This window comes from Odontesthes bonariensis, chromosome 6, assembly GCF_027942865.1.
Source record: "Odontesthes bonariensis isolate fOdoBon6 chromosome 6, fOdoBon6.hap1, whole genome shotgun sequence".
NCBI classification, from domain to species: domain Eukaryota; kingdom Metazoa; phylum Chordata; class Actinopteri; order Atheriniformes; family Atherinopsidae; genus Odontesthes; species Odontesthes bonariensis.
In genome coordinates, this window is record NC_134511.1 from 5,138,681 (window position 1) to 5,147,994 (window position 9,314).

General features: G+C 42.9%; 1 long non-coding RNA gene across 1 annotated transcript; it reads right to left on the reverse strand.

Annotated features, from left to right (window-relative positions):
* On the reverse strand, nucleotides 1-2,129 carry LOC142382786 (uncharacterized). Its single transcript, XR_012769952.1, has 2 exons — nucleotides 1,629-2,129; nucleotides 1-95 (listed from the first exon to the last, which is right to left on the reverse strand). It is a non-coding gene; the product is annotated as an uncharacterized LOC142382786 (long non-coding RNA).
* Nucleotides 2,130-9,314: the final 7,185 nt, after the last annotated feature.

The window sequence follows — 9,314 nt, forward strand, 5'->3', positions numbered from 1 at the left end:
TTTCTTTTCTTCTTTTTTTTTTTTTTACTTTCCTGGAGTCTGAGATGCAGAACTAAAAGTTCAGGGTTGGAATCAATTTCTCAGGCAGCTGATTCCTGCAAGAAAAAAAAAAGATTTGTGGGTAACAAAGAGGCCTTAAAGGGATAGTTCGCCTCTTTTGACATGAAGCTGTATGACATCCCATATCAGCAACATAATTTATGAACATCTTCTTACCCCCTGCTGCGTCCTGTGAGCAGAGTTCCAGCCTCGTTTTAGCGCTGACGAAAGTAGTCCCGGCTAGTTGGCTGGGGTTTAAAAAATAAAGCGTTTTGCGTACAAAAGAGTAAAACATTTTCGTCACAAAATCGTTCTCCAGGAAAAAGTCAGACCTCACAATCGCTTGGCCCTATTTTCTCTCCCTTCGTATCACTGCCTGCTGTGTAGACCGTGCAGACCGAGCAGTAAACACCGTAACAGGCGCGGCAGACGGCAGCACGCAGTAACTCGATTCGATTCAATTTCTTGTCAGATTAAGGTGTCTACATGCACTTAATAACTCAGTCTGATTGTAAATTAGCCAATAATCCGATCCTTTCAGTGCCATGTGACCCCACTGAGTTTCACTGATCTTTTGAGTGGTGAGAGTGAGAATCGAATCGGTTATTGGACGACCCACTCTAACCTCTGAGCCACGACTTTGGAGCATTCACAGAGCACGAAGGCCCATTTGATTCCAGTTCATTCTGGAATGCACCGAAACACAGATGGCAGCAAGTTCCAGTCGTGTTTTATATGTACTTTTGTGACGTAAACTAAGCAAAAAACTTATTCGGTTTTTCTTTCTGTGCTGGTTTGGAAGCTGTGCTACTTGATTATATTGGCTGCCGCCTGCCGACAGCCGCGCCTGTTACGGTGTTTGCTGCTCGGTCTGCACAGTTTACACAGCAGGAAGTGATACGAAGGGAGAGAAAATAGTGCCAAGAGATTGTGAGGTCTGACTTTTTCCTGGAGAACGATTTTGTGACGAAAATGTATTAAGCCCCATACACACACGTCGCTGCTATTTACTCGCTACTCGCTCACTTGCCTACTCGCCACTCGCTTGGGTGCTTTTGCTGACTTGGTGTGTAGAAGTTGGGTGTCCATTGTTTGGAGAACACTGAGGGAACGTCACCTGTCAATAATCTGTATTCTGCATTTTAATTGGCTACTCGCTTTTACTCGCTTACTCGCGTCGCTCGAAGATGAAATATGTTCATCTCGGAATCCGCCCACATCGCATCGCTTGTACTCTCCTCGCCTACTCGCCTCCTCGCCTCGCGTGAACACATAGACATTCTATTGACTTCACTCGCTGAGCGAGTAAATAGCAGCGACGTGTGTGTATGGGGCTTTACTCTTTTGAACGCATATTGTTTTGAGAAGCAAAACGCTTTATTTTTTAAACCCCAGCCAACTAGCCGGGACTACTTTCGTCAGCGCTAAAACGAGGCTGGAACTCGGCTCACAGGACGCAGCAGGGGGTAAGAAGATGTTCATAAATGATGTTGCTGATATGGGATGTCATACAGCTTCATGTCAAAAGAGGCGAACTATCCCTTTAATGCGTTATAAACTTTGAACACATCATCACATAGAGAGCTCACCATCTTCACAGACATGGAGCAGGAAGTACAATCCCCCCCTGGACCCCCACTGAGACGGACATCGCTGAATAAGTGGAACGAACCATTCCAGTCCAGGCTTGAATCTGTGATGTCACACTGACCTGATTGACTTTGTGAATCAGAAATCCTGAATTTTGTCACAATAACCCTCCAGCTTTCCCATCCTCAGCAGAGTTTTGTGTCGGTAGAACTCGTTTTCAGCACCAGGGGGCAGTATTTATTGCTCTTCCTCCTGTAACGTCATTGTTTAGAGCTCCATTATTGTCCTTTAAGTGTCTTGGAGGAGCCCCCGAGGGCCAAAAAAATATAATACTGGATTCCTTTCTGCTCTCTTTTCATCACTGATTAACAGAGATTTTGGTATAAAAGCTGGCAAGCAATTTTATTTCCTTCTTATTTGTCATGAATGGAGTGATCATCAAAATCAGCTGCTATTCAGGCAGCCCTGCACACGAGAAGCACCCGGCACTCTCTACAATCCGCTCTCACAGGGGTGTCGTGTGAGGGAACATTCGGAGCAAACCCAATTTATTCTTCATGCATGTGTGCCGGTACAATGCTTATAAAATGTGATTTGAAATTGAGGGCACGCTAACTTAGCCCCGCTGCGTTGCAGGGTTTGTTGCTGAAGCAATGAGAAGCAGCTCGTGAAGGCTCCCCTCAAAGGGAACCCACGGCGGGGTTGAGCCTGGATGGGGTCCCATTCACACAACCCGAGGGCTTTGGGTCTCTGCCCTCAGCTCCATGAAGTCACAAGTATCCGTGATGTTTCTTTGGAGCTGTTATCAGAGATGGAGGCAGACGTCTATGGAGTGGCAGCTGGGCTGCTCGGGGTCCAATAATCACAGGAAACTGTGGTCAAATAGCTAATGAATGGCAGGAATTATAAAAGTAAAATCTATGAGGCTTTTTTTGGGGCGCTGCAGGAGCTGGAATCATCACACACTTTTATATCACTGAATGTATGTCCTGATTTTAACCTCACACAGAAGTCTTACTGAGCTGAATACTACTTCATCTACTTTATAAATGAAAAATCTATTTCTTTTTACCAGAACAAATCTCTGGGTACTCTTCATTCAGCACGCTGATGATTCCTGGCACTCTCGCCCTTCCTGTGACACGAATAGTTTATCTGACATCGTGTTTAAAGGTGTATCACCGAGAATGTTGCTGGATCTAATGCTCTACAGTCTACATTATTCAAATGGTATCTTTCAACATTAAAGGGATAGTTCGCCTCTTTTGACATGAAGCTGTATGACATACCGTACTAGCAATATCATTTATGAACATCTTGTTCCCCCCTGCTGCGTCCTGTGAGCAGAGTTCCAGCCTCGTTTTGGCGTAGGTAGTCCGGCTAGTTGGCTGGGGTTTAAAAAATAAAGCGTTTTGCTTCTCAAAACAATATGCGTTCAACAGAGTAATACATTTGCATCACAAAATCGTTCCCCAGGAAAAAGTCAGACCCCACAATCGCTTAACGCCAATTTCTCTCCCTTCGTATCACTGCCTGCTGTGCAGACCGAGCAGTCCTCTGCTTCTGAGCAGCAAACACAGTAAGAGGCGCGGCTGTCGGCAAGCGGCAGCAGGCAGTGATACGAAGGGAGAGAAAATAGGGCCAAGCGATTGTGAGGTCTGACTTTTTCCTGGAGAACGATTTTGTGATGCAAATGTATTACTCTTTTGAACGCATATTGTTTTGAGAAGCAAAACGCTTTATTTTTTAAACCCCAGCCAACTAGCCGGACTACCTTCATCAACGCCAAAACGAGGCTGGAACTCGGCTCACAGGACGCAGCAGGGGGTAAGAAGATGTTCATAAATGATGTTGCTGATATGGGATGTCATACAGCTTCATGTCAAAAGAGGCGAACTGTCCCTTTAAGGCCTGCCGTGTGCAATACAATCAGTTAGGTGAACTTTCCTCGCCATCCCTCCATTGCTGCTGCTGTTATGCAGCTGCTGCTGAAACTGAAATAACTGGGAAAGTTTGAAGTATAGGCCTGTGATTTTAATTAACCCCACTTAAAACATTAGAGGCCTCATCGGTTTGTTAAAGCAATAGAACAAAGTTATCCACACTTTGGTCACCTTTCTGAGATTCACGGTGTGTGATCTATGATATAATGATGTCATTATGGAGTTACAGCTAATTATCTCTGTCCCACTTTATATGAGTGTGTTGACTGTGTGAAACACAAGTGGCGGAGAACGAAAGCAGCGGTAAATCATCGCTTTCTTTTACGAGTCCTCCAACTGAAGCGGTCATAAAGGTTGTTTATTCATCTCCTTCAAAGTGGCTCATATCAGTGTCCTTTAAAGTGAAGGGTGACTCATGCAACATGAATGTTTCTGCATCAGAGAAGAGGTCATTCCCCAGTCCTTTGTTAAAGGAACCGCAAAGGAGGAAGGAGAGGCGGTTGGATGGGGCAGCTGAGCAAACACTTCCAAACATGGACATTTGTGTGATTTTTTTAAGTGGGATCGACACGTGTTCAGTCACTAACATTAAGACCTGCCACCTTACCAACAGCTTTGTCACTTAAGCCTAATTTCCACTATGCAGTCCGGTACGGTACGGGTCGGGTCGCTTTGGGGTCAGCTTGCGTTCCCACTGTACAAAGGGGACCCTCAGGGGTGGGCGGAGTGCGTGCCGAAGCGTAAATAACAAATAACAGCAAATAACAAATAACATCCATAATGTGGAACCACCTCCAAGCTTCTTCAGCTTAATGCCACATCGGCTCGCGGTCCGGTTGAAACCACTCTCTGCCATTTTTGCTGCAATCAGCTGGAAAACTTTTTGGTTTGGCACAGCACCATCGAGCTCCCGCTGCACAGCCTCCTCACCAACAACGGAGAGCAGAGCCTGGAACCGGTCCTGTGTGCTCGCTACCCCAAGCAGAAGGGTTACAGACATGGTAACGGGTTCCATGGTAACGGGTTCCATGGGACCGTTCTGAACCGACCCGTACCGGACTGCATAGTGGAAACGTTGCTTTACTGGTTGGGTTTAGGTGATGACATCACTTGGTTAGACTCAGTGGGGTCACATGGCTCTGAAAGGATCGGATTATTGGCTAAATTACAATCAGACTGAGCTGAGCGAGGGTAATTCTCCTTGGATATATGGCGGTGAATGAATGGGATCAGAGGCACAAAGCGTGTCATACCCCGGTATGATAGGTGGCGCTGTACCCATTCCAGCTGTTGCTAATAGAGCCACTTCCTGTTGACCTCTTCACCACCAACAACAACAACAAACTCAGGCATTGGAGAAAGATGGAGAACGCAGAGCCAGATGAAGCTACGTCCCTCTACATTTGCTCTGTGATGAGCTGCTTGTTGCACAAACTCGATGCCCAACGGAGCGTTCTCCATCGCGTTGTTTGTTTCTTTCTGACGGCGACAACAACAGGAATATCGTCTCCTTTGACTTCCGGGTCACGACCCCGGGAAAACATCTGGAGCATGCGCAGAACGCAAAGTCTGATTCACCACGTGCTTCAGCGTCTACAAGCAGGTTTAGAGTGACTTTCAACCCAGTTATCTCGGGGTCTGAATCCGATCCGATCCAATTCTTAGTCAGATTAAGGTGTCTACATACACTTAATAACTCAATCTGATTGTAATTTAGCCAATAATCCGATCCTCTCAGTGCCATGTAACCCCACTGAGTGATAAAATGATCATTATTTGGTTTAAAACACATTACTTTTGTAATGTGGCCGCCACCTTCACCTCATAGACGCCATTTTCCCCACAGACGGCTCACACTCACCCTCCTGTCCTCACATTTAGTATTTAAGGACCAACATAATCAGGCATCATTTTGAAGGTTGTGGTCACAAGAAATGTTGGGAAGGAATAATTTAATTTCTTTCTGAGAGGCTGGTCTGGTGTTGCTCATGCTAAAGGAGATAATAAATAAAGCAGTGACCCTGCTCTCATTTGATTACAGAGAATCCGAGTAGCTCTTATCATGGCTCTCACTACGGGGTCATTTCAATCAGTTGGGAACATTTCTAATAAAAAATAAATGAATCGAACGAATCCCTAAGCTTTTTCTGCTCACTTCAGTTTTCACTTGAATTATTATGAATTGCTTTTGTGAATTTGTAAAAGAGAAACTGTCCCCATTAGTCTTATTTTGAATGATCGGAACCTGAGAGTTTGTTAAATCTCCCATGTAAGGGTTTTACCAGGGTTGGTGCCCACGTGCTGAATGTAGTCAAGGAAAAGCTGACGTATAACTCGGCAGATAAAAATATATCTTTTGAATAAGGCTGGGGGTGAGTTAACTCGTTATTATCGCGTTAACTCACTAATTATTCATCGCCGATAAATATTTCATCGCACATTAACGGAGGTTTTATTCTTTTTTTTTTTTATTTACAAAAAAAAATTAAAAATAATTTTTTTCATAATAATTTTTTTCAAAATAATTTTTTTCAAAATAATTTTTAACAAAAATGTTCGACAAAATTAATTTGGCAGAGAGAGGGGGAACGACACGCAGAACAGGGCCGTCCGATGCAGAACTCGAACCGGCACTTATGGCCCTTTCATTCATATGGCAGTACATTTAAAATAAAACTAAATACTAAAAGCTATACACTACTTTTGGATTCATTTTTGGATTTTGGATGCGTACAAATGAGATTAATCGTGATGAATCAGGGAAATCATGTGATTAATTAAATTAAAAATTTTAATCGTTGCCCAGCCCTACTTGACGTGAAGTTTTTGAGTGTTTTTGGTCGATTTGTTCTCATTTCACAACAACAGAAGATGGAAAATATCTGTTTCCGTTTAGAAGCTTTGGAGGAAAATAGTTTCTATGTTGCACTACCTGCCATCCAAAAGCTGAATATCAATAAATTTTCTTTCAACATAGATTTAGTTTTGACTTGAAGAGGCAGAATCATGGCTCTGCTGCAACAGCAACAAATTGGCTGAATATTCAGTCAAACACAACAGAGTGTAATATAGGCACCGAGCAGCCGAACTCTCAGACCTTTATTAGATTCGTACCTTCGAATCACCTTTTCCTGAGTGGTAATTCGGCTGGAACACTGGACTAGCCCGACAGAATGGATTCTCAGTGAACATTACTTTGATGAATGAGAGTCAAAGAGCTGATTTGTAGCAGCAGAGGTATCATTTAGCAGCAGGATTCTGTGACACCTCTATTAGACGCTCCCGCTTTGAGCGGGCACTGTAAGGCTGCCGTATAGGCCGACTGACACGGTTAGCCCATCAACATTCATTATGGTAATGTAGGGAAAAGACACTCATCCTGGGAGTAAATGAACAGCCCCGCTCAACTTACTGAATGAAGAATGAAGGAGAAAATGAGGCGGCAAACTGCTAAAGTGATTGCTGAGTGAAGGGAAGTCAGACTTGCTTATGAGGGTGGAGTAATGTACTGATGCACGTGCACGCTCAGGACGGGGGATTGGACCGAAGTTTGTGTGCAATCTGCTGGTTTCCTTAGTATGGAGGTTTTTCTGTGCCATCAGAGTTTGAATATGAATTTCTAATATTGAATTTTTACAGCATCAAAATCAGACTTTGAATTTGAAAACCAACAGTGTAAAAAAAAAATCAATTTCTAAAAACAAAAATCAATTGTTTTTGAGTTGGCTCTGTATGAATGAACTGGATTCATTTAGAATTTAATTAATTGGATTTGATTGGATTACACTGAATTGAACTCCAATTGGCTTGAATTGGACTGTATTATTGAAGTGCCTTGAGATGACGTTTGTTGTAATTTGGCGATTTATAAATAAAACTGAATTGAATTTAGGGTAAATATGTATAATCTATATACACGACTCACAAACAGTTTGGGATATTCGGCTGAAATTTCAGAATGCACCTAAAATTAACTTTAACCTTTAAAGAAATATCAGCGTATCAACTACTCCTACTACTCATACTAACTTTTTGAGTTAGTATGCGAGTTTGAGTAAGCGAGAAGTTCCCGGATGCATACTAGATTTGCCGAAATGTTGGGTATGCATCATGAGGTTACTACTCGTACTCAAACTACCCAAGATGCAACGTAACGTGACGTCGCCGATCGTCATTTCCTGTCAAAATGGCAGTTTCAAGCTAGCTACAACGAGGGTAGGTTCACTTCCTGTTTTCAAAACAAAAGCACCAATTGTATGGTAATGGCTTTCCCTATGATAAAAGGCAACGGGTATTTTATTTTGTGAAAATAACAGGAAGTGCGTTGCTCACTGCGGCTAGCTTTAGTAGCGCCGAATTCGTGGGAACAAAATTGTAAATAGCCGGTATTTTCTCAGGTTTTCAACACGTTGGGGATCTAAACGACTACTTTCTCGCCTGAAAATGTTTCAATTGTTGCTAAAGTTTACAGAGTTTACAGCTTAAGGGTTCATCACCGTAGTATGTAGTATGCGGTTTCGAACACAGCCAAGACTCGTAACTTCCGTGTCAGTAGAAAGAATCTGGAGTTTTGAACGACTGACTCATGAATCATCCCCACAGCGTTAGCGCTGAGGAACCAGCGGCCGCAGTGCTGTTCTCTGATGAAAGTCCATTCACTGAGCAGAACTGAGCAGAACTGAGCAGTCAGCGCTGCTGGAGAAGGTTGGAGTGATGTGCGTGAGCGCAGCAGGATGAAACATGCCCACCTGCTGAGTCACTGTTACAACATGTTGCACCTTCTCCAGGATTAAAGGTTCACAGCAGAGGACAGAGGCATCCTTTGTTCCAGCTCCTGCTCTGCAGAAACCTTAAGGCCTCCTCCTCCGCAGTAGCAGCAGCTGGACGTCGTCCAACAAGCCAGCGCACCGGTGACTACTACAGAGAGGCTGCAGCATCAGAGAAACCAACAAGTAAAATAATAAATTAGTTCAAACAAATCCAGGCGCTCATAGCTGCTCTGAAGGAGAGACAAAAGGTTCTTTATCTCAGAGATAAAAACGACTGTTCCAGTGATGGACTTTATCCACCTTTCAGCATTCTGCTCCATGCAGGCATCTAAATATCATTTCATCACCAACTATATATGAGAACAGCTGCTCCCACTCCTCTCTTCTACTTTCATTAACATGAGACACATGTATTATGGCGCCATTGAAAGTAACTGGACGTAATTTTTAAGGTAAAAGAACGGGGTTTTTTGTGCCAACATTAGTCATGAGGTGGGCCAAAAACACGGTCAAATGACTTGTGTTTGGAGCATCAAAAATATAATTTCCCTTAAATATTTATAATTTATTTATCTATAAGGCCTCTTCAAATCTAGGCTAAAAACCTACTTATTTAGGATTGCTTTTAATACCCAGTAGTATGATGACACTTTTATCTTATTCGATTTTGTTGCTTTCACTGTTCTTTTATTGTTTTTAAACTTATTTTTCTCTTTATTTATTACCTGCTGTAAAGCTTTTTGGTACACCGAAAGGATCATCTGTAAAGGGCTGTATAAATAAAGTACATTTCCATTTAAACACATTATCTTACATCAAGTGTTGTGAACGAAATGGTTCACAAGGGCGTGGTTCGGTTATCTTAACAGCTTTTAAAGATGTCAGAGTTCAATGTCTCACTTCAGATGACTTACGTCGAGTAAAGGTTTGAAAACCAGGAAAAAGAAAGAAAAAAAAAAAAACACAGAAGGAG